This window comes from Pipra filicauda, unplaced genomic scaffold (assembly GCF_003945595.2).
Source record: "Pipra filicauda isolate LSUMZ 115617 unplaced genomic scaffold, ASM394559v2 scaffold39_size4671491_pilon, whole genome shotgun sequence".
In the NCBI taxonomy this organism is placed as follows: Eukaryota; Metazoa; Chordata; class Aves; order Passeriformes; family Pipridae; genus Pipra; species Pipra filicauda.
The window spans coordinates 3977056-4004036 of NW_024104531.1; the positions used below are offsets into that span (position 1 = coordinate 3977056).

Sequence of the window (26981 nt, forward strand, 5' to 3'; positions counted from 1 at the left end):
GCTCATAAATTGACCACCCATGATAACAGAAGTCTTTATTCACAGCATCTTGTAGGGAAAAAAAACAACTAACCAAACCAACTGTAAGTAGATATTACAGGCATTACAAGAAAATGTTTGTACACTTTAGATATATTTTCAAAAGCTACAGGAGAAAATGAAGCAAAAAGCTTTTTTATGCAATAAATATGGGTAAGTGACAACACTAAAGAAGAGTCACAGTGGCTTAACACTGCTGTGGGTATGTGTGGAGTCCAGTGGAATAAATCACAGTGATGGCACTAGGACAACCAACTGACATAAACAACTCTGGCTTCCTTATTGACTGCTACCTGTGTTTTCCACATTCAGAAAGGCCATAATTTGCAAAAAAGAAATGTTTACAGTTGGGCTGGAGAGATGCTGTTTTTTCCTTCAGTTTGCTCTTGAAGTCTTCCTTCTCTCTTCTGTGAGTGGGAGGGGGCTGTCATTAGTGGAGTAGAAGCCTTGGCAGAATTCAAACCTTTTGAAGGACTTCACAGTCTTGCAGACTTTGACAGATGAAGACAAGTGGTAGAACACTGGAAGGTGTCTACCTGAACAATGGTTAACAGACCTATCTACAGGCTGGGCCAGGGACAGAGGCATTAATTCTATTGGTGGCTCTGTTTGAAGTGTATCCAGACCATACAGTAAAAGAGCTTTGTGATAGTAATACTGGGCTTTATATTCTCCGTGAAGCCAAAAAGCCTTTCAGAGCTTCACTAACTTAAAAGTGGCATCTCAGTTTCTTCATAACCTTCAGAGTTCAAATGATGGCACTATGAATAATACAAATCTTGATATAAACCAAATCAGAGAAAATTATAACAATAGTTAAGACCTCAGTCATTGTTTTAATTCATTAAGTATTTGCAATAGGTTCGTCCATTATTGCTAACTAAGCAGAAAATGCAGCCACTTTTAATAAATAAGGTATTTGAGCGACTTAATTGGCAAATCACTTGAAACAAAGACCTGAAAGCATAAAATTGATCAAATCAAGATCGATGAAAGGTGCAACAATATAGTTTGTGTTCACTGGTGGGAAAATAACTGGTGAAACAAAATCCTGAGTAATTTTTAATGGGACTTGAAGTATGTCCAACAAACCAATAAAGTTCTTCACAACAGAGATATGCAGTCATGCAGTAAAGGAATTTAAATAGCCTTGCAAAAAGTATTCCAATTGTAACAGTAAAAGTTAATTCAAGAATTTAACTGAGATTTAGATTAATAAGAAAACATTATTTTAATAGAAAATCTGCAAACATAGCTGAGGATGAAGAAAAAGGAAAATCTAATAAAGGAATTCACATTATAAATTCTACAGCATAAGGTTTCTCGGCTTTTAGGCTTTATAGGTAGTAAGGTTCGATTCTAATATTCATTTCTTCCCTCCAAAAAATTATAAACTCTTGCAAAATTATATTTAAGCAAAATATCTACCTTTTTAATTTTCCTCTATCTGATATGAAGTCATAAAGGAATGTCGAATACAGCATAGAAAAGCAATTACTCAGATAGAGACATTTAAATGAAAACTCTCCAGCCATGAAAACCATGCCTTTTGTTTTTTCCTAAGTATTCAGAGATGTAATTTGTAAATAAATTACAAAAATATTAGTGCGGTTACGAAAAAAACGCAGTCTTTCCAAATGTAAACAACAAGCTGAGCATAGAAGAAAATACTGTATATAGTGGCAGTCTAACAGTCTTGAAGAAAACATTTGGAAAGACATACTGTAGAGAACCTCTGTATGGGGTACACTTGCAAAGAAAGAGGCAATAGGTTCACTAGATTTTGCTTTAAAAAGCATTTGAGATGGCAAAATCAATTGGATTTTGGATGTCAAGTGCTCACAGCTCACTGCTAGGTTGCAGAGTGGCATCAAGCAGTAAACTCTAGGTAAAATAACTTAAAGGATTAAGCACTGACAGGTGTATGATTGATATATATTTACTGATACATATTTGAATTGAATTTTTTAATATATGTCAGCATACTGTAGGGTAGAGGATAAGAAAGGAATCTTAGAAAGGACTAAAAGCAACTAATACAGAAGTAGAGCTCAACAGTCCACTGTTTAGTTGCCTTGGTGTTAAGGAAAGAAGTCAAGGTCTTTGACTTACAGATAGCCCTTCAAAATTTGTACAGCCTTGATTAAATAGAAATCAAGTTAAGGTGCATTTCACATTTTAAAGTCAGGTCCAAGTCCAGACCTCAGCAAGTCCTGCATTTGTAAAATGGAAAATGAAACCCTTTCTAAGAAGTATTCCTTCATCTAAGCAAATATAATAAAACTTCAGCAAAATCAGTAGGCAAACCTTTCATGTACAAGTAAAATAAATTGAATTCTAGATTAATGACCCTTTCTCAGTGGTCTGAATCATAGCATGACGTTAATGCTAGAAAAGCTACTATATTCAAATACTAGGCCACACAACAAATCTTTGTTGTTTGGTTTCCATCTTAGAAAGCATATTTACCCAGATTATGTGGGCTGCATACACAGTGTTCCTCACTGTGGGGAACAAAGATCCTCCTTCAGGCTTTTCTATGTCAGTAACTATAACCTCAGGGTTTTAGTTGTCTAAATGGCTATGTTGATAATTTGTTATTTAGATTCTCTGGTTTTCTGTAACTGGCTTAGTAGATGACCTCAGATTTAAATTCCCTGGAGTAGGGACCGTACATTTGTATGTGCATGAACAGTGAGGATTTGATCTTGGCTGGAGCTGCAGGCTATGACTGCGATCTAAATGTCAAGTCATAACAGTGTAAGCTCAGGCAATTTCTTTCAGAAATAAAACTTGCTGCTTTCAAATGTCACTAGGCTAAAGAAAATTCAGCATAAACTATTGCTGAAGTCAGTGGGAAATACATTTATCCACCATATAGCTTCAGTATAAGTTATTTAATTGTAAAACATATTAAAATTTTATTAATCCAGTTATGCTGTATTCTTCACTCTAGCAGAACTATTGAGACATTTGAGAGGAAAAAGCTTCCCTTTTGTCTCTCAGGCAGTCTTTGCAATTTTTGGCCAGACGGAATCTAATAAATAAATAAATAATTGTAATAAATAATAATTATAACAAAAAATATAGTAACACCTCTAAACATAATCGTATGTGTTAAATCAGCCATAATACAAGAACCTTTTTAAGAAAGTCAAATTCTCTACATCATCAGTGCGATTTTTGGTTCATCTTCCCTCGCTCCAAGTCCAGAAAAAAGTATGCCACCTTTATGAGGAACCATAAAAGGTTGCAATGATTTAATCTGTTTTTTAAACTCTTCAGAGCTACTTACCCAGAATCTCTAATAGCATTTATTTGCAAAGCATAAATCTTCATAGTCCAGTCTTAATGAATGGAAAAAACTCTGTATATATGATCTTGCTGACTTTTCTTGCAGGCAGACTTTTACTCCTGTTGTATACCTTTTGTTTTTAGGCGCTTTAATTTGTTGCTGTAGTTGGAAGAATTCACCATCATCTCTCCTGCAACTCTGGGGCTTTTTTTGCAGAACAAAATTAAGAGTTCAAATATAAATTTTACCAGATTTATGAAGTGAAAATTATATGTGATATACTAAAGTATATATTTGAGTTGATACGTGTGACTTTTTTTTTATTATTTTTGAAGTATGTATACAATCACTCTCCTCAGTGGTGTCACATAAATGGTTAATGTTTGAATTTCATAGAAAATAACTACATAAAAATTCGGTACTGCTAATTTGGAATCACAGATACAAAGTCAATTTATCTAAGTCAAACAGCTGCCATGATTAAAGGGAACTTATTGAGAGAAAAATATGCGAAGTTACAAAGTCTTAGAGAATACAAAGATGTGCTGTGATTTTCCTTATGTTTAGGAAGACTTGCATATTTTGGAAAGTCTTTCAGTTGACTGCACTGAAAGAAAGTTGAGGCCTCTTGTACTGAGTTGATGCATGTTGGGTTCAGGGACTAATGTCTTACATCACAAAAGATGCCTTTAGGGTCCTGGTCTTACACCTTTTTTTTTCTTGATCTCAGAGTAGGTAAATTTGGTTGGGTGCACACTATTTTGGATTCCCCAGTAGCAATACTTCAGTAAGCACTGCTGTTGTTCGCTGCAACTGTAAGCTCTGACCTTTGAAGTGACAAGCTGGATCCTAAGGCAGGGCTCAGTGAGTGTGTCCACTATTGCAGTTTGTACCATATACCTTTGTGAGGAATGTGAAAAGCTAACAGCAGGAAGCACACCTCCACCAAGCCAAGGCTTTTATGTAGGTCTGTCTCCTTCTTCCTAGCTTACAAAGGTCTTTGTTTCAATAGGTTTGAATTAAATCTGTGCGATGTGTGATGTCTTTCATGGACTGTGACTCAGCTGTGAAGCCTTAGCAAAGAAAAAATTAATTGAATGTAGATTCTTGGTGTTGTATCTGGCAGTGTTTTCTTGGCATATTTGTTGCTGTAGAATCAAGATAGTCCTTGAAAACACACAGTTACACACTTGCGTGCACATATATTGCTAAGAAGCAGCAGTCAGCATCAAGTTATGTAAATAGCAGTTGTATAACATGAAAGAGATGCTTATATATATAGCCATCACATGTAATTCATCTCCTTACTGCGAGAAATTCATTCATAACCAAAAAATTATGAGAAAATACTGCATTTAATCTGAAATTCCTAAGCAATTTTTTCTCCTCATTTGGCTTTCAAGTTGGCATAGCAGCTGTCATTGGTTCTCCTGCATTGCATTCATCTCCAGTTTCCGTGAGTGATGCAGGAAATGCTGACCTGCATAAGGTTGTGTTGGTGCAATAAGTTATGTTTGTGTTTTGGTGTAACAGGAAGGTTCTGACGGGAGAGCCTGTAATGGGGATGTAATTCAAAGGAGAACTTAGGAGTCTTACAGGAGAAATTAATAGGCTGGGGATTTATTTCTAACGCTGAGTGTCCATAAAAAGGTGTCAGCCATGGCAGACAGAAGATGAATACTTACATGCTACCAGCCATCTAGGGAATGAGCCGGTCAGAGATTTGAGGTCTTAGGCAAATGTGAAAGCCTCGTACATTTTGCCAAAGCTTTGAATGTTGCAGCCTGTAACCACACCTTCCTCAGAGAGCTTCCATTGACCAAAGAGGTTGCCTTGCTGGTGCACATACTAGTTTGTGTTGCTTCACAGTTTCCTTCTTTTGCTGCTCTGAAAAAAGGACAAAAACCAGAAAAACAAACCAACCAACCAACCAACCTCACATAGCTGATTTTAGTCTCTCAAAAAGAAATTTCTTGAATCCTGTATTGCTCTAGGTGATGAATTCTCTCATGGTGTGATTTCCACTTTTAATTTGACATAATTGAACAGGAGGAGTGGGGCTCAGGGCAGCATTGCTGATGTGTTCACTATGGAAATAAAATGGGCTAGTCCAAAATGAGATTTGATAATCCATAATCCAATTTACCTTTCCTAAGAAAAGTTCATCAGTGACTGTCTAAAGGACAGTGTCCTTAGCTGAGGACCCTGGCTTCAAATCCTGTATCTGGCCACAGATGTGGATGCTACCTGAAGGTTTAATTAGTGTGAGGGTTAATAGGTTGGTAAAATAATGTAAAAAAACAATGTTTTTTTTCTTTTAGATCAAGGAATTTATGTAAAGTGAAGATAGAGGAAACACTACATTTGCGTAGAAATGCTTTAAAATCTATGAAAAAACTGTAAGAAGTGAAATAATTAACCATAATTCGGAAAATCCGTAGCATTGTATCTGCAGTATAACTACAGACTACTCTGAAACTTTCAATATCCACAAATTCTTGCACAGTGAAAAGAGATGTTCTCTCCTTCCTGTAATTATATGTAAACAGTGAAAGAAACATTGAAATTAATTCTTTTAAAGGAGTGGTATATGTGGGAAATCCTGCTGATAGTAATAGTTGCTGGTACAAATAACACAATGTGTTGATTTGAGTGAAGTAAGTATTAACCTAAATCAATTTAGTACTAGTAAAGTTGCTTACTAGATGACCTCATACTGTCATGATTACTCATCACTTCCTCAGAGTATTGCATTCCAGTGTCTCAAATTTATTTGTAAACTGAGCAACAAATCCTCCATCTCTTTTTTTCTAGCCATAGATGAAAAAGATCATACATGGACTTTCTATTCAATTTTTTTTTTTCCTTTTAGCAAATATATCACAGTTTATAATAGTTGTAATGGTCAGTGATGTATCAATCACAGATGATCAGTAATTGGTTAGTGATTTTATTCAGTTCCCAAAGTAAAATGTACTGTGTCCAAAAACTACAGACAAGTATTCTTATTTCAATAAACAACTGGAGTGCATTTACCCCTCACTAACTTCCCTCAAGATTCATCCATTTCATCCTCAATGTACTTTAAAATTGTTCTAGAATTTGAACAATAATCAGCAGTGAAGCAAGTTCTTGGGTTTTTCATTGGCTTTTACATATCGAAGTGTGATTTAGTCTTAAGTCTTGATTTACTGACTAGCAGTAGTGTGTCTTCCAAGTCAATTAGCACAGATACTCACACATTCCTAATCTGCATATACTTTAAACAATTTTCTGTTCAGTGTAAAAAAGCTAATGGAAGATTCGAGACCTTTCCTCAAATTCTTTTTCTTAGAATTTTACTATTTAAATCCAAATTTTAAGGGCTGAAATGTCAAATAAAGTGTAGACCATCTAAGATCCCTTGTATATTTCTGTTCTGATCTGAAAGCTCTGTCAGTGAAGTCACTCAGTCCACAGCTGAAGTTCTCTTGGCAATTTTAACATTTCTTTACTGGTGATGTTGCCAGAAACATGAAAGGTTCTTTGAAGAAAAAAGTGATGGTTGAGGTGGTGAAGGACTTGAAGAAGGGGCTTGTGTGCTATCTGCAATGGCTGTTATAATAACTTGCCTCTCCTCTCAAAGCATGCCTTTCTTAAATGCAGAAAAATAAAAGTTGTAGGATCTGAATGGTTTAAAGCATAAACTTTAGGTCAGAGATTGTTATAAAAGCTGATCTTCTGCTGGTCTTCCATATGAATCTTCTTGTCTCTTACCCTAATAAATGATTGCATAGTCACTCACTTTGGATATGATTTCCATCCATACTTATACTCCGTTGGTTAAAGCTTGGTGTTAATAATGCTAAGGTCACGAGTTCAATCCTCTGTATGGGCCATTCACTTAGGAGCTGGGCTTGATGATTCTTGTGGGTCCCTTCCAACTCAGAATATTCTGTGATTCTGTGGTACATTTTACAAAGCCAGACGCATAATTTGGTACATAGTAATTGTCCTCTTATACCCAGTACTCTTCCAGCTTAGCCATGCAGTTAGCAGGATTGTTAAGTCACAGAATACAGTATTTATCTGAGGAATGACTTAAAAAAGATGTAGAATTTCAATACTCTTTTTTCCCTTCCTCTGAAAAGACGAACATATGTTTCAAATTGATGTCACCTTGTCTGGGGCTTAAACATGATCTGAATTTCACTGATTGTGAGCTGACCCCTGTGGCCTTGTATTTCATGCATGCGCTTCCAACAGTTATTGTCCAGGCCACACTTGCGGCTTTTTTGCATTCTCATCTTGTGTTCTTTTTGTTCCTACTATTTCCCAGGCTGCAACTCATGTTAATAGTGTGATGGAAATATCAGGCTAATTATGTGTGAGAATAGGTAATAGTTTAAAAAAGAAAAGGAGAAAACAGTTACACTACAACAAAAAAGCTTATTGCTGTAAGGTTTGCCAGTTCTATTTGCTACAATGAATTGCATTCTTTCACTTTTTGACATGAGCACTGACGTGTCTCAGTAAATTGCATAAAGGAAAGAATTTATGGTTTCTAGTTTTCCCTTCTACAGATAGTAATATGTTTACAACTGGGATAGGAATCTCCATTCCATAAAGTAGAAAAATGGTTGAGATTGAACACTACATATTCATGGCCGTGCCTATAGATGTCCTTTGTGCTAGCAGAAAAAATCATAGCATAGCAAGCAGTACAAAATCTGTGTTACCAAATGTTTGTCTGGTTAGAAGTTACTTTTCTTCTCTAACAAAAATGTTTCACTGGGCTTAAGGTACAGTTGTCATCTCAGTCTTTGAATAGGCCAAGAAACTAAACATTTAGATCTGTGTCTGGATGCTATCCCTTTAAAGCTGAAAGAGATGCCCTCTCAGATCTGCTTTCTACTTCTCAAGTCCAAAGACAGCAGTTGATAGCTGAGTAAATGCTGAAAGTGTTTTGGGCAGAACAGTGACTTGCCAGGAGAAGAAGATATAAGAATGCTAGGCCACTGTCCTGTTAGAAGGGACAGAAACAAAAACCTTGCTGATAAATATCAATTAAACTTTCTATCTGTGGTCTTCCTCTCTGAGAGAAATAATAGTTATAAACATCTTTTTTTAACCTTTCTCTCTTGTAGTGTGACAAGATGGGAACTTATTTAGTGAGGCAAATCAAGTTGACATTATTTGAATATTAATGCAAACCAGTTTCAACGATCCTGTGCAGTATTCCTGTATGTAAAACACAGAAACTATTGCACAAAAAAAAAGCTTGTTTCTCTATCCAATATAGTACTTAATTTTAAATTTAAAATATATTTTTTCTTCATTTATTGCATTGGAAAGTGCATTTTTCATGTGTTGAAAATGAGGAAGAATCCTATCTTTATATACAGTGCCATATTAGATGATTCTCTTACATTAGTCTAGTTTGTAAATTGGTGAGAAGCAGGATGGTACAATTATATCCCATTACAATTTACATTTTTAAAGAAAACTAATAAAATTACTACATTGGCATTTTGCTCTTAATTCTCAAAAAGATGTAGTAAAACAGTTCTAAATGAATTATAAATGTAGGGATAAGACTGAGGTCTAAGGCTTTCAAGATGGTGAAGGAAGCAAGAAAGTTTGTTGGAAATGAACTCTCCAGTTTAGCTGGGGGATAGATGGCAGTATGGGTATTTTTTGCTCTTTATATCAAAGGTCCAATGTTTTTTCTCTAGAACTTATGTACAAAAAGGCATAAAGTGGATCCTTTGAAGTGAAGTTGTTGTTGTCTTTAGTTAGCTAAAAATAGGCCTAAAATACATCTGGGTGATTTTTCTAATTACCGAAACAGGGAAAAAACCACCTAAAACCATTTCCCCTGCCAAATCACTTGAAAGTTATCAATTCTAATGCATTTTTTTCTCTCTCTTTTATTAAAAAGAATTAATCTTTAACCAGACCAACTGAATCTTAGTATATGTTCATTTTAATACTTACTAAGTAAGCACTGGTTCATAATATTAACTTTCTTACCTGTTCATCTATAGCAACTTTTAATTTTGATTGCAAACATAGAAGAAACAGCAGCATTAGTAGTTGCCCTAAACTTGTTATTGCTTCAGTTTGGGGAGATATCATGAAGCATCCTTTTGGCAAAAATAATATAACTAACCATCAGGTGAATGCATAGTATAAAGCATTAAACAGGAATCAAATATTCATTATCTGCATTCAACCATCTGTAATCACAAAGGTATTCAACAGGAGATTTTAAATTCTAAGGACTTTTTAACACTGTTTCAAGTTCAGGACCTTTGTGTATTTTTGTGCTGAAGGCTAAAGTCACAGCGCATCATATTAATGTGTTTACACTTTAGAAAGAAAAAAGTTCTTTAGTCTTATGATTGCCAAAGTTGCTAAGGATTTAAATCTTAGTAACATCGCTACCACAATGGAAAACCAAGTAAAAATTAAATAGGATCTACCTGTAAAGGAATTTTAGATAGAAAAGGACTATGTTATCCAAAATATACATAATAACACCAAAATACTCACTTTTCCCAAAGTTTCCTTTAACATAAATTGGATGACCCATCTGCTGCTGTCTAAACACTGCATTGACACAGAACCTTAAATACAATAAGCAGCTAATGCAAGAACTGTCACACTGGTAGAACACACAAGTTTGAGACAAGATGTATGGTTCCTGATTGTATAATGGTCATAAAGGTAAGTGTAATGTTTTATAACTTGTAATTTAAAGCAAAATAAAAGTTTTGTTCTTTCTTTTTCCATTTTAATTCTTGAAATACCTTTAAGGGGTGATCTGTTTATTTGGTTCTGCCTAGCTGTCACGGACAAACCTGTCTTCTTTTCCTGTCTTAAAAATTTGTGCACATATCTCTTCTGACATCTATTATCTCAGGGTCAAATCCTACAGCTTTGATAAAATCTTGAGGGATGACTGGAATTTTATCTCCTTAAAAATGGAGTTTTGGCTTTAAGATTTGTCATTAAACACCCAAAGGATATTAAACCAGGTTTTTTTATAAATCTCAGTGTCCAAAAAATAGCATAATTAAAAATTCAGGATAAGTTGTTATCCTGAGGCCACGTAGCCAAATATTTTTAAGGTCAACATAGTAAAATCATAACCTTTGTTTTCAATAATCACAGAAAGATACATAGCTTGTAGTGTGGTTACATTTGATTGCAGCTCATGTTTGTTACCTTCAGTTCCATGTATGTAAGGCTCTCTGAGCTCATCTCCAGCATTTGTGGTTTGGACGGGTAGATGCGTAGAGCAGGGAAGTTAGTGCTCTCTCAGGCACTCGTTGTGCCTGGAGTGTTTCTCAAGTGCATTACGCCCCAAAGAGTTTAAGTGCTGGTTACTGTGGACATAACTTGTCTTTAATTTACTGTAATAGTGAACTAAAACACATGAGGTTAAGAGTTTATCAGTGTGATCTGAAACAGTCAGCATACTGAATGTGGCATCACCTGAATTCACAGCATATTAAACACAGCTGTACACATCGAGTCACGTTTTCAGTCCATCACTGCAGGAGGTCAACTCTGCCCACCTGAGGCATGCTGGCCTAAATTTTTTCCTGTATATTAAAAAATGTACCAAATATCTTCCACTCATGTCCAAAAGGTCATCAGAAAAGGGGTTCAATGCTTGAGGTAGAAAATGTATGAGACCCAAGTCTACTAGGAAAATTTTCTAATGACAAGAAATATAAATTATTTTTACTGAGATTTATTTTTATAATTTCTGTAATGGCTGTTCTACTATACACAGAACTGAAGATCCATTAGAGTGGAAAGAGGTCAAGGAACATTATTCTGGCAGCTGGGGAGGTACCTGTACTTCCATCTGTGCTTCCAGACCTGTTTTTGTGCTGTGGTTTCAAGGACTGAGACATCAGCCTTAAAATGTCAAGCTTTTATTTTTATTTTTTTTCTTTTATCACCAACACTGTGTTTGCTAAAAGTTGATTTTTTTGAGGTAAACAAATATAAAAATATAAATTAAAAGATATCTTGCCATTTCTCTGATCACTGGTGTTAAAAAAAGCAGTGGACCTTTGGTTATGGGAAGATAAGAATAGGTTTGTGTAACTGAAACTGTTGAAAATTGTTCAGTAGGAATAGTGCAGGGAGATGCAAGTTTCTAGCCTCCATCCAGGATGCCTTCAAGTAAAAGAGCTTAGAATTATGTGTCTTAGAGAATTAAAAGTAGTATTACTGTAAAAAATATTAGTCCTAGAATAGTTGTTAGGATTTTAACTGCTTTTTATCTATAAAATACAGTGTGTTCTTTTAAAAGTAAAAGGCTTTCTTTTCAAAAAGTTCGTGTTTTTTCTTGTAATCGTCAGCCATGGTGCCGTGGATGTGGTCTTTCTTACACATCACTGCTAGAGTGCTCGTGGCAACACGCACAATTGTCTGACTTGGAGAACATCCAAGTGGCATTTTGGCCCTTAGAAAAAAAAAAAAGGAACTGTAACTTAGGCAAACACATCTTTTACTGAAATCCAGGACAATATAGAGCTGTGACCATTACCTGCAAGTGTACCTAGCTTTGTGTGGGTAAGAATAAATTATCTAAGAAATTATTTTAGTTGTTTAAGAGAGCAGTTCCAGAATGAGCAGGCTTATGAGAATGAATGGTAACTTCCTTCTCCCACCAGCTTTTTCTACACTGAGAACAGGAATAACCAGAAAGTTTATAGTAGCTCTCACAGAAAGAACATCAAAGAGAAGAATGCTCATGTGACAGTACACAAATATTTAGCATGAAAAAGAAAACCAAAAGTTGTAAATTATTAAACCTTAGCATTTGAGCCAGATGTCAAAAGATTAATTATCCTTATGAATCCTGTTTTTAAGGTTTTACAAGCTAAGTCTACAGTTTTTGTACAGTTAACAGTTCTAGTTCAGTGCATACAGTCTAGTAGTTACATAGGGTTAGCCTGATCCTACAGAAGACAATCACACTTTCCAAATAAAAGACCAAATGCCTTGAAGTAGATCACTTGGAGATAAACAGTATTAAAATGGAAGCACATCTGCCAAGTATCAGCTGTCAAAGCCCTGCAGCTATCTGAAACCAATCAAGTGTTAGACTAATCCGTTGTAGTGCACTTCATCTTTATGTCTTTGTAATCATCCAGCCAATTTCATGAGCTACATGGAAGAGCAAACGTATGTGTTTGTGATTGTAATAATGATTTAAGTGAAATCAGAAATAAAAATAAACACCCTATCTGTATCTATGAATTTCAGCACCTTATTTTATCATTATTTCCTCATTTCCTATTAATTCATGTTTACCTATGACAGTTGAAAACATTTATTCATTCTTTATCTAGCTGAGAATTAAGAAAACTTGATGTAAGTAGTCTAAACCTCTTACACAAATACATAGGAGACTGTAAGGAGTCCAACATATGCATTGTTCTTTGTGTAAGACTTTTTGTGGAGAGTTAAGAGAAGATGGTTGCTAAGGTCCAAAGTAATTTTCAGTTCACCTAGTTGTTGGATCAGATATCTGCTGTGTTTGTGAGGGGGCTGCAAAAGTTAGAATGTGTCCTTATACTCTGCCATGGTCACTGAATAAAACTGAAAGCATTCTCTGATGGTTACAGAGAAGGTTATAATGAGAACTGGAAGACAGTCTCATAGAACTGGAAGACAGCCTACGTGACATAAGAAAGGGCACTTCATGGCACCCCTTTTTCTTTTTTCTTACCTCTTTCCTCCTCCCTCACCCATCATCACATTATCTTGATACTTTATAAAGCAGAAACTGACCTTTTTTATAAAGTTGGTCTAGCTCGTTTTTGCATTCATAGAGCAATTGTGCACTATGCTGTACACATTAATTGCCTTTCTTATGCACTTAGTTGATCCTAAAGACAGAGTTTTGTTTTTTTTCAAGTGGAGTAGAGTTCTGATGGGGTAAGTAGAGGAGATGCAGGAAACAAGTTGAATGTGAAGTCTAGGCCATGGTCATCTGCACATTATGGATGCTATTGGAGTTCAAGAATCTACTTACTACATATCAACGTCTAAAACAATATATAACTTTTGCCCTTGGTTTTCTGATTTCCAGCATAATCACTTAGTTCTGTGCACGGATAGACTATTTTTCCTGTTACGCAGGTGTGATTGGGTGCAGTCTTTAAAAGTCTCAAGGACAAAAACGACCCTTTAGGTGTTCAGATCTGACCTCTCACTTAAGTCATTTAGTTTCAGTCAGCCTGTATGTATTTCAGCAAGGTGTGTTTACTTCACCATAATTTTCAGAGAAATGTAAACTCTTGTTTTACAGGCATTAAGGGATGGAGAGTCTATTAGTGCCCTTGAATATTTATGTCAGATATTTTCAAAAGAAGAGTTTGCTATTGTAATGCTCTCCCATTCTGCTTTTTGTACTAGAAGAAAACCCTAGTGCCTTGTCTGGGAGAAAGTTTCATATATATTGTAATCAGACAACCTCTCAATCTTCTTGATTTACTGATCAAACTAAGACCTATACAGGTCATACAGAGGTATGTTCATCAGTTTAATTTGTAGTATTCTTCATTTCTTCTCCAGTTCTTTCAACGACTCCTTTTGAATTTGATGTCTGTAAGCAATATTTGAATATCAAGAATGTTTCTGAAAGGCTTTTACTTAAATAGAATTTTCTCCATTATTTTTATGCTCTTTTTACATCCAAAGTTTTTATATTTGCTCTTTCTGCCACAGCAGATGACTCTCAACTAGCTAGATATTTAGCCATGACACCTAAAATCGTGTTTTACTTTTTTTCTGAGATACACTCTCCATTTTTCAGAGAAGACCAGAATTCCTTGTTGTTTAATGAATTACTCTTCTTTTGGCTGTAATAAAACACATTTATACTTAGGAAAGTAATCACAATCAGTCTTTCTGCTTGTTCTCTTCACATCTAACAATTTTGCCAATTCCAGTCATCAGCAAGCTTTATAAAATCGTGTAATACTTCATTCCAGCTCATCAATGAAAACAGTGTTAGCTGTTCCACAGCTGTCCTCATTTGCTACTGAAGATATCAGTCATTTCTCTACATGTGCTTTGATTCTAAGCAGTCCTACTTTTTGACTGAAAATATTAATCAAAATAGCATAGTGTAAACTGTATCTACCATTACTTTAAAAAAGTGAAACTTTAGATCTAGGGAGGCAATTAAATTAATTTGATAATACCCATTCTTGGTAAATTTTTATTGACTGACATTTGGGAAAAGCTCTTGGTCAATGCAAAGAAAAAATAGACCCACCAATAATTTCAGCAAGCGGAAGAATAATAAGGTAGGCTAAAGCAAAAATTTTAAAACATTTCCAAAATTCTTTCATCTAGTTTTGATCTGTCTTCTCAGTGTGAGGAAAGCACAGACATCTCAGTCTGCAGTTGTTTATCCTGGCTCTTGTTGTAGAACCCCACAACAGAATTTCAGCTTCCATGGCTGTTATTCAGGCATGATTTTCTTTCAAATTTATGCTTAGAACAGTATACTTTCTTTTTTTGGCTGGAGTTTTCTAAAGCAATTTGCAGTTTGAACCAAGATATAGTCTAATAATTAGGCTGCAAGTGATGTGAACAAAGTAGCTACATAGTCTAAGAACCTGATGAGGCAAGAAGATGAGAACTCAAGAGTTCTTCGTTGAGTTGTACCAATAATTTGGTTTGCATGTACATGGAGTTGGGATGTAGATTTTGTTGAAGTTGTATTTTGTAAAATATTACATGCTAAGTATACATGCGGTTGGTATGTTTACAATTATTAAAGTGTCTTACCATGATACAGGCTTAAATATAAGTTACTGATTGGACTGTATGGTTTAAACTTCATTGTGAGTGTTAACATTTTCTAAGGGTAAATTGTGTGAGTGATTAACCTTGAACTTTTTTGAAATTTGTTTAGACAGCAGGGTTTTGGAATCAGCATTTGAGATCATAAACAAATGAACCACTATCAGAATTACTGTAACTGACCTTCACATGCTTTGTAAGATGTTGCTTACAGATTGGCTATCTGTTGTAAATAATTCACCACTCTTTTTATAGGATCCTGGAATAAATTAACCTATTAACTGAATGTAGGGTTTCCTGTATTAAATTTTTGTTTCTATTAAAAACCCACAATCTTCTCCTTTTCATTATTCAAACTGTTAAACAGTTTGGACTGTATAATATATTAGACACTCACATTCAAATCAGAGAAGTGCTAAGACTACTTTTTAGTTGAGACAAATCTGTTTCTGTATCTTTTAATGTGCCAGCAGGTGTGCAGGATGTTCAAAATGTTTGTGATAGTGTTCAGTTCTGAGGGGAGAGGGGCTCAGCTCCCATTTTTTTTTAATCATTAGACATAGTATCAGGAGACCATACTTTCTATACGAGGCTCAACAAAGAGACACGTCAGTGAGTTCAACAATTCCTACAACCTGTAGTACTATTCACTGGTTGACTGAGTTACACTGAAGAATCAGTTGTGAAGGAGTCACAGACCTAAGCAGGCTCTCCTTACTTGACTGCTCTGTTCAGGAGTTCAGCTGAGGAGAAGTAGGTAGGAGACATATGGCTTGGATTACCACACAGTATAAAATCTAGAGATGAAAGGGTCTGGGGACTTCTCTGGAAGGCTGCTGATAGGGTGGATGATCCCCTCAAACAGTAAATACAAAGATTTGCATATCTTTGCCAAGTCTGGTAAGTAATGCTGTATTTGACATTGACAGTTGTTACAGTCATTTATAATAAAGCCAGGACTTTTTGTTCTCCTTTTTCAATTGAATTCTTTTGTCCATCATCAAAAAAATAGCATCACAATTTTGTCAATTTAACAGGGTGAGGTACCATTCTTACTTTCATGTGAAATTGTCCAAAATAGTTAAGAAACTGTGAGCATGTAGATGATGCAAGTGTCAATGTTATAGCTCTAGCACAAACACAATGTGAAAATTAAAGTATTTGTGCTTGCATGTAGTTCACATGGCTGGGAACTCTACCTGCAATCACTTTCATTTTTCCTGGTGAATGTGTTCATAAGGAAAGAACAATGGAGCATCACAGCACTTTGAGATATTTGATGGTGATTAGCCTGATTAAGTTATATGGTACTCACAATAAATAATTTAAAAGTATATGTATTCAGAGGTAGGAGCAGGAGAAAACAGCTCTGAGACTTCAGTGTGTGCTTGCTGTTGACTGTTCAGTGGATGGCCTTTTGCCTTTGTAAAACAGCATGTAGTTTCTTTTAAGTGCCAATTTTGTGAGTTTCGTGTATAAGACATACAGCGATAATATATCTCACCGTTACTTAGCTTTAAGGAAACACTTCTGAACACTGGCAGAGTTTAGCATCTTACCTTTAGAGTTTTAATTTACCACAGACTTCTAGGAGTTTGTTCTCTCTAGCTGACAAGGAAGTACAAGATTCATGCCCTGTCCAAAGTCGCCTGTTGAAGCATTTATTTCCAATACAAATTTCAGAGCTTAATCTTTTAATCCAGGAAATGACACCAAAGGAGAGACATGAGTTCTGTAGAGCAAATAATGAAATAGCTTCAGCTAATGTATATGTTACAGCATTTTCAGGTGCAGCTTAAGAAATACTGGGTTATAAGTAAAGTTATCCAAAAAATATTCCCCTGTTTCCATTTAAAAACATTCCTTCAGACTATGTGTATTATTTTACACTTGATTAGGCAGTTTGAGTTTTTTTAGCCAAAATTTTCTTGGGCCTCCTCATAATGATTATGCTATAAAATGCCTTCAAATATTTTAAAAATAAAATAACATTCAATAACCAATTGTATTATTTAGTATCTATACATCTCTGCAGAAGAAGCTTTTTTTTTCTATTAAGTTAACTCTGGAACCACTTATTCTACCCTTATTCTTTTATTTCTTGCAGTGTTGCCATCGTCATTATTAAACATTTAAGTACAGCTCTGCATGCACTCTCATGATGATTTGACAATATTTTGCAAGTGAGAGAAGGTCAGTGTTTGCATCTTCAGTGGCTTTATCTGGACTTCTTAGAGAAGCCTTTCTACCAGCAATACTTCATGTGTAGCACCCGGAGTTGGGCCTTTGTTATTTGATACAGTCACAAACTCAGAATTTTCCATAGATAGTATCTTATGTAATTGCCTCTGATTTCTCCTAATGCATCGCAAATATCCAGAAACAAGAGAAATATATTGACTTCATAAAGAGGATATTAAGTACAGGAAAGACTAAAATGCTCTAAATATTCAGGTACTATTTGATTAGCTTGCTTATTTTCAAGAATATATGCTAGAATGTCTTATTATAGAGACAGAGATCATCTCTAGGTCTGCCTTGTACTGAACTAAGACTAATAAACAAGGTGCCTATCTTTAATTATTAGTATTTTTGTCTGCAGAAATATTGAACTGAAACTACCCACTCAATTCTAATCCACAGGCCAGCTAGCTGAGAAAGCAGCCTTTCCAATTTGGACTCCAATCTAGACAATAAAAAAGAGATCCTTATCCTATCGTCTACCTGTGTCCTGCTCAGTGCACTAGAAGAACATAGCTATAAAAAATCAGGCAGTTTTAAAGACATGGTAGGTATTAATTCAGTTCTGAGATTTAGAACTCAGTCATGGAATATTTTGATTCTTTTGAATGATAAGATAGTTTGTTTCAGAGTTGTAAATTTTTTATTTTCTATACTGGCATAACTCATATATAAAAGATGCTATTTGGCAGCAACTCTTGTTCTGATGAGAGTGCTGGTGTCACGCTTTTCATGAAAGAAAAGATTTCTAATAGTACAAGTGTCAGGCAATGATAATTTTAACTGAAATCAACATTTGCAGAAAATTTGGACAAGATTTTCATTTTCCGTGTCTGTCTGATTTGAACAGGTTATTTTTTTAATACATCACAAAAATCTGGAATTTAAAAATAGTTTACTGTGCAGGGATTAGAATGATCATATTTTTTTTATTTTTTTTTTACTTTTCAGAGTAAGTGGAGACCATCTGTCCATTAATTTTTCCCCAAGTTCCAACTGTAATTATTTTGTAGTATCACATAGCTTCATAATTAAGCATTTTACTCATATGAAATGTTTTATTTTTGACACATCTTAAGGGTGTGCAAAAACATCTTTTCCCAACTCAGTCTGGACTGAATGTTAACCTGTAGATCATGGCTTAAATATTTTTCTTGCTTGGCCAAGATGCATCCTCAGTTTAAAAGATATCTTCCTTATTTGTTTTTTGTACATCTCTCAATTTAAATATTTGCAGAATGCAGTTAGCACAAAATTGACATTTCTCATGAGACTGTTCTTGAAATATAAGATTTACTGAGCAATTTAGATGTGGGAGGAACCCAGCTTTCATCCTGGATTCATGATGTTCTGAAAATAGAAGTGGTATTTCCGATGCTTGCTTATGATCCAGTTAAGTTGATATGTGCTGGCAAGGGTTTTTGAGAGTTGCAACCATTTCTTATTTTCAGAATGTCTTCTCAGTTTTAAATCAAATCTTCATTTCTTCCAGCTGACCATTAGACGATGGGGCAATCATCCATTTGAGGTCTGAAATTCAAAAGAACATGAATTCCAGGACAGTGGGTTCTATTCGGATTCTTTTTTAAGATTTGTTTATGCTTGTATTTTATTTTTGCAGATGTGAACATCACTTTCTATCTTCTGGAAAATATGTCTGTGTTGTCTTCAAAATATTTTTAGTTTAAAAAATAATCATACAGAGTCTCCTTAATTAGGTCTCCAGTTGTGATAGCAAACAGCAAGGGAGCAGGTTTATAAAGATAACTTACTTGACATTTTTTTTTTTCCGTGTATGCATCCTCAGGACTAGATCAAAATGAAGCCATACATTGTTAGGCAGTCAGAGAGTGCTGTACCTGCCAGTAACCCCCCTGTATTCTAAAGGGAAGTGCAGTTTTGTGCATTAACTGCTTATGATGTACAGCTACATACATGTGTTGGCTGGGACAGAGAGCACTTCAACTTCAGCCGGGGGAAAACAGGACAGGGGGAATTTGCAAACTTTGCAGACTTCTCGAATGAGTAATGGGGGACCAAGCTTCTTCACTGCTGAGGGACATGTGCTGGGGAACCAAGAACTGGACCAGGCCAAGGCTTGAGAGTCAAAGACTGTCAAAGGATATCCTGTTAGGTTGTTTAACAATGACACCAGCACCTTGCAAATCCACATCAGCTTTTGCTTTCAGTGCCTCTGGAATAAGCAGAAATAGTGAAAACTACAGAAAAGACAAGGCAGTCTTGGTGTCTAATTTTTTAATTTTCAAGTTTGTATTGTGCCTAATAAGAAACCAGCTAGGTAAGCTCAGCTTTTCTACAACAGCTGCAGTGGTTAAGTGCAGAGGGCTGCACTTAAAGTTCATGCTTTACTTTCTCGACAGAGAAAGTTCATGCTTTCTCTTTTTGTACATGGCCAGAAATTTGTTTGTAAACCTTGAAGACAATGATCTTTTATCATTTTTGTTAATTTATTTGTTTATTTTGTACTTTTCATCAGGTTGCTCAAGGTTGTGCCCAGTGGGGTTGGAAGATGGAGACACCACAACCTCTCTGACTAAGCTGTTCTAGTAACTAACTGTAAAAAAAAAAATTTCCTCATGTTAAAGTGGATTTTCTTCTATGTTTATTTGTGCTCATTGCCACTTTTTCTCTCACTACCACTGAGAGGCCTGGCTTTCTCTTCTTTGCTCCCTTCCGTCAGGTATTTATATACGTTGGTAAGATTCCTCTAAGCCTCTTCTTCTTGAAGTCTTCCCAGCTTTCTCAGCCTTTCCTTGTATGGCAAAGACTCAAGTTTAATTGTCACCTTTGTGGCCTTTCACTGGACTCACTTCAGGATGTCTGTGTGTCTTATGTCCTGGGGAGCCCAGAACTGGCCACTGTGCAGCACGTGTGGCCTCACCCATGTAGAGCAGAGGGGAAGGATCACATCCCTCAGCTCACTGGCTGTGAGGTGCTGTCGGCCACCTTTTACTGCAAAGTTGTAGTGTCGGCTAATATGCTACTCGTTACCCAAAAGGACCCCTACGTCCTTCTCTCTAAAGGTGCTTTTGAGCTGGCTAGACCCCAGCCTACACTGGTGCATGAGGTTGTTCCTCCCCAGCCCTTGTTGAACTTCATGAGGTTTCTGTCAGGCTATTTCTTCAGTCTCTTGAGATCTATCTAAACAGCAGCACAAGCCTCTGGTTTCTCAAACACTTCTCATGATTTTGCACCATCTGTAAATTTGCTGAGGTTGCACTCTGTCCCATCATCTACATAGTTAAGTTATGATGCTCAAAATGTTCATCTCCACACTGATACTAATTCTTGTGGTATTTTCACTGAGCTACCATTCTATTGAATTGATGAAGAGAGATGATAGATGTTAGGGGATAGATGTGCTGTACACAAACAACTGAAGACCAGGACAGACATGCATACACAAATAACTGAAGACCATTTCTTAGTTTCCTGTAACCTGACAAGCGGGTCCAGAACAGTGGTTCAGAGGTAGAGGTTCTTGGACTTGGAAACTTAGGTGAATCTAGTTATATAAATGCGGGATTTTCAGATGCAAGGCCATATTGTGACTTCATTTGGAGCACCAAAGGTATTGGTTTAGGGACTGGCTTGCTGAAAAGGGAGTAACCTCTAGCACGTGGTTCTGGTTTTCACTATGTGCCCCTTCTACCTCACACAAGTAACCTCTCTTAAATTTACTGATATCTGTATTTGATTCTGAAGTAAAGTGTGTAGCTCATTATGTTTAAATGTCTTTATATGCATTGCTTTAGAGAAAATTTAGGACATAGTAATGTCATGAAATTACTGCTTCTGTATTTAATCTGTATCCTACATAGTAGTTCACAGTTCTGGACATAACACTTAATGGACAATAAAAACCTTTCCAATACCTGACTTCTTGGAGATTTGTTATTTTTATCAGGAATATTAGTTTATTGGTTATTCATTTAAGTAGACTCTATTTAAACATTTCTGTAGCTTTGTTCAGGCTAAAAAGGTCTTGGCCATAATTGTCCTGACAGCTGTGGATCCAGTTATCCAATTGTATAAAAATCAAAGTATTACTCACAACCTTAAAGCTGAAAATTGATAAAATGGTGGACTAAAATTTAAACCTGGAAGTCAGAGAAGGAGAGAAAAAATAGTTTATTCCTAGAATGTTTATAAGGTGAAATTAATTTTAAATATTATTCATACTGTGATGTATGCAGTGATAGTAGCTTCATAAATTAAATAAATCAATAAATGAAACCAAAATAAACCTCTTAGCTACTGTTTGCACTATATTCTAGTCTTATAGAATTATTCAAATATTTTTCCTCCTGTAAGTACGTCTAGAACTTGCTACATAGATGTGACCAATTTGTAGGGAAAATAGTTGTCTGGTAGGTTTAGTAGCCTGTGATTTTCATAACCAAAGAGTATGGCTGGCAAGTTGACCAGCTGCTGGTTCATATGTCACAAGTGGGACCAACAAAGCTGTGCTGACCCTTTATTGCTCTATTTGCCTGAGAAAAGTTCAAGTAAGGAAAGCACTATTATTTGACACTCTAATGCAGAACATTTTATCCACGTTCAGTTTGTCATTGAACAGGAAGGAAATGGAAATTTATTTGAAGTAAATGTGATAGGCTAAGGAAAGTATTGGCAGTAGTGGAATATATGTGCTGTGGTCACCCTTGGTTGATGGCTCTGATGCAGTTAGTTGAGATACAGGCAACATGCACTGCAGTAGAGCAATAAGGAAGCTGACAGTTGGACATTCCTCCCAGGGGCATTTAAGATGTAAAATAGGATTAGGGCAACTGGGGATATGGAGAGAAAGAAGGGTAAATTCAGGGCGAGTATAATCCCTATCATCATAGGTGAGGGCTTTTTACAGAGTCACTCGGGTGGTCAAGGCTTTCATAAGATAATAGGTCACAGATTCATTTGTGTTAACAGATAAGCTTGAGCCTGTGGAAGAAAGTGAAAACTTGAGAATAACTGTGAGGTCCACTACCCCCATAAAGTTGAATTTACCACACACGGTAACTATGTCAAATGTCCTGAGCAAGTTATAGACTGACAAGGAATGAATTTAATTTTTTTTTCCCTAGAAGTCTTAGGTTATTCTTTGCTCAGATATAAACTTATAAAGAGCTTGAAGGAAGAAAGGGAAGGTGGCCATCTTATGTCAGATAGCCCTTCACTTTAGGTAATGACATGTCTGTGCTTGGCAGACTGTTCTGCAGCTGAGAGAAAGGTTGCCCTATCTGTCACATGCATACCTTGTGTCAGAGCTCTAAAGAGTGAATTGCACTGAAGGTAGGCTTGTTGTCACAAGTTTCAGTTGCCTTTCAAGTGATGCCACATGTGTCCTGTTGCCCTCTGCTGAAGAAGAAGTTGAAAGAACCCTTTCCTTTTAAATGTCACTGAAAATGTAGTTCAACCTTGAGAAGATGGTATCATGGCCTGCTGTTTGTGCTGACTCAGTGATTCCAGGTTATATTTTCACAATTTCAAAGCAAAAATGGAGGTTACATTCACCTTCATTTTTTCCTGTGTGCAATACAGTTTGAGGCTGGATTTTAAATGCAACCAGGCCTGGCCTTCTTATTTATGATGTCCTGGTTAGGAGGACACTGACAGTAGTGCTGAGCACACTGTACAAACCAGAACAGACCACCTGTTTTTTTACAAGCTGCATTGACTCTAAGTATACAGAAGTCAAATTTATGTGTCTAATGTAAGTACTGACATACTCAAAATATACCTGCTTCATATATTTGGATTCAAGTTACTTAATGTATCAACATTTTTACTATCATGTTTTATGGGCGACCTCACTTGTGTAGTAATCTACCTTCTTCACCTCCTACTGATTTGAGTAAAATCTGAACCTAAAATCTGTTTAGGACGAAATAAAAGGATACATTAATTTTTTGTGATAAATATACTTATTCATTGGATAAATAGTATTTGAGATTCCAGTGTGCTTGGTCTCATCATAAGTTCAGTTAATGCTTTTTGTAATAGGCAAGAGATGGGAGGAGGGGAAAATAGTTCTAAAAAAAAAGGAGCCAGAAAAAAATCTAAAATAACCCCAAATAACTCATGTTAAATGCTTTCAGAAATATAGCTCTTTGAGTACAGGTGCAGTTAGCAGCAACATTGGAATTCTCTCAGAGGACCCTATTGTTTTGGATTGGGGTGGACAGGAATTTACTAGGCAGTCAAGCCACCATTTCTACAAACACCATCTGCCGTAGAGGAATTTTTCCTCATGTAGATATACTGGGAAATCCTTGATCCTTCTTCCTTACTGCAGCTGATATGCTCACTCATGTGCTTTGGTATTTTTGGATTCTGCCCAGCACCAGGTCACCTGTTAACAAGGCAGGTGACAGTGCTGGCTGTCACACAGAGCTCACCTCTTACCAATGTCTCCAGCTCTGTCTGCAGCTGCCTGGCACTGACTTGGCACACGGAGGAGTCACTCAGTGATGGAGTGGAACCTGTATTCTTGTGTAGGCTATTTTCATTATACATTAATTCTTGAAAGTGCTTCTGCTAGCGTAAAGCAGAATTCATAGCACATGTGAATCCTGAGAAGGCAGTCTTTACATGTAATATGGAAACGTTAAAGGTGTTTTGGACTTATAGTGCTGCAGAATAACATGTTTGTAAATTTTTATGTCAGTGGTGAAAACAGTGACTTAAGAAAAATAGGAGAGAAAACTTTTGGCCACAATTAATGTGCCTCACCTAAACTTTACATGCAATTTGCCTAGTAGTATTTAGTTTTAGATAGAATATGAATAGCTACAAAATGATATTGACATCATGATGATTAAAATACCAACTTTTGTAAATAAGTATGTTAAGAAATCATTTGAATGTTTATAAATGCCAAATTTTGTTTCAGGCTCTTAAATATATACATATATAACATTAGATTTAATATAAAGATTAGTACATAGATACATGATTTTCAAGTACTCCTTGCAGCCTTTCAGTACTTAAAGGGAGCTTATAAAAAAAGGGAGAGCACCTTTTTAAATGGGCAGATAGTGACACTACAAGGGGGGATGGTTTTAAACTAAAAGACTGGAGATTTAAAATAGTTGTTAGGAGAAAAATCTTTACTGTGGGGGTGATGAGGCACTGGAACAGGTTGTCAAGAGAAGCTATGGAGGCCCCATCCCTTGAAGTGTTCAAGACCAGGCTGGATGGACCTCTGAGCAACCCGGTCTAGGGGAAGGTGTCCCTGCCCATAGCAGGGGGGTTGGAACTAGATTATCTGTAAGGTCTGTTCTATGATGCTGTTGTTTTACTCAAATGGGTCAATGCTATGTCTGAGTACCTCTGTGCATGTATACATATATGTACATATGCATAGATGAAGAGCTGCTTTTTCTGAGACTAGAGGCATCTATTTTCCTTGAAGCCTGGAATCTGAAATTAAAACTGACTTGTATTTGTCATCTTGAAAGATGAAAATATGTTGCAATGTGCAGATGGAACATGTTCATATACTGTGGTGCTTATGGCAACAAATGTCTATGTTTCTAATGTAGCTTTGTGTCTACTCTTTTGCTATCCTATTTTTTTCTCTTTTAGTTACAGAAAAAGTTTCCATGTGAAATAGAAATTAACAAATGTACTGGACCAAATAATGCTTTAAGTTAATGTTTTATGCATGTAGTGGTAATTATAATAAACCTTTCCTCAATATCTCTCCATTTGACTATATTATTGGCAGCATATTATGGAAAAGTTAATTAAAGACTTATTTATGAGTAATTGAAGATGTATTGTTATTATAAATTCTATTTTTTAGATGACTATAAAGTATTTTCAAAATTTCTACTTTTTTAGTGACCTGGTCAAAAGCAATTTCCTTTTTTTTTTATTATGAAAAAAAAAAAGTACTTGCACAAGGAGAATGCAGATAGTTTTCAATCTCCTGAAACAATTTCCTGAAAAAATTAAAGCCACTTCATGGTAAGATGAGGCTGGAATTAACCTGAGAAACAAGAAGTCCAATCTTATCTGATATTGGAAAACTTCTTTAATACATTTCAGGTACTGATCTTGCCTCATTTTTAAACTGGCTGAATTTGTCTTATATGCTACTCTGAAAAACTGTATTCCCCCAAGACTGATTTTTGACTAATTTTGCATTGTTTCCCTCTTGCTTAGCTTCAGTTTAACACCACCAGTTGTCTCTTGTCTGGCCTTTTTTATGCCCAATGTTCGAATCTTGTACTGTTTCTCACTTTAGTTTTGAAGCTATTAACTTGAGAATGTCATCTGATAATGGGTTAAATGCCCAATGGAATTCCAGATATATTAGATCTACTTTTCCTTTTTTTACTCTGTGAAAGAAATTATGTGCTGCGTGACACCTTAATAAAATCAAATGCATTTACTTCTTTTCCTTTCAACCATTTCAATTTGAATTAGCAGATTTTTACCTCTGGAAGTCAGCCTAGGCTTGAGTTGCGGTTGGTTTTGATTTTTTCCTGCTTTCTTAAATAATTACATTACTTTGTAATGTCTGTTTAGAAATTGCAACCCCCAGCTAATAGAATAACAAAATCTGGGATTACCTCTGTTTACTTCAGTTTTGGACTGGGGATGATATAGTGCATCATGAGATGTAGAGAATACTGTATTATGCAAATTCTCCTTAACCATGATCCCTGAGAAGAACACCATTCTTATTGAAAACAGGGCAGATATAATGTTTTTCTCTGTAGAGATCACTTCTGTTCCAATCCATCCTAACTGCAGAGCTGGTGAGTATTGAAGTCAAAACTATCCAGTTGTCCTGTACAGAGTTTTGTTGAACTATACCGTTCAGTACAAAAAATTGTTGAAATTGGGATTCTCAAAATTTTGTTTAGCAGTGGTCTTTTCATGTTTTCTTTATAAGCTTTTTGCATACTCATTGTATTCTTTAAAATGAAAAAACCATTATGATCTGGATACAGTTTTAACAATGGAAAATGAGTAATACCTCCCAGCTAGTGCTCATTGACCCTCCTTTGAGCTGGGGTTTTTGCTACATGATAAGGAGTAAGAATATGTCCCTGCTTTTGACACTGACTGCCCTTAAACTCACTTGCAAATACTGTTCTTCCTCAAAATGGCCACAAAATCATTGTTTTCTTAAGCAAACTTATTGTTTTCAACCATGAGCTTTAGCATTTCTATACTGTGAGAAATTAATTTTGTTAAATCCAGAACAGATTTTATGTGATTCATATTCACGGACAAAAAAAAAAAAAATCCGTTTCCTCGCTTTTCATATTAGCTCTTTTTTGCCAGTGAGAACAGATTTAGCTTTTTGATTGGACTGTTTCCAAGATGCACTGAAGAAATAATATAAAATTCTCAATTTTACAATCAGCTTTTAAACCTAGATTAAGATATTTGAAGAGAAAGAGATTGCAGAGTTAGTGAAATTATCGGATAACTCAGTTGAGAACCCCTCAAAATTTCATTTAGTGTAAATAGAGAAAAGAAAGCTGAAATAAATGCAAAGCTGGTAACTTTTATTTTATATATATGTAATATTTCTGATCACGGA

The 26981-nt window shown here is 35.7% G+C and overlaps 1 protein-coding gene and 1 long non-coding RNA gene across 11 annotated transcripts in view; both read left to right on the plus strand.

The window, feature by feature from the left end:
* Positions 1–26981, plus strand: part of CTNND2 (catenin delta 2) — a 631056-nt gene that overhangs the window by 290317 nt on the left and 313758 nt on the right. The gene's annotated exons all lie outside the window — the stretch shown is intronic.
* LOC120323992 lies at positions 17274–20008 on the plus strand. The gene is made up of 3 exons (XR_005564979.1): positions 17274–17350; positions 17801–17945; positions 19896–20008. It is a non-coding gene; the product is annotated as an uncharacterized LOC120323992 (long non-coding RNA).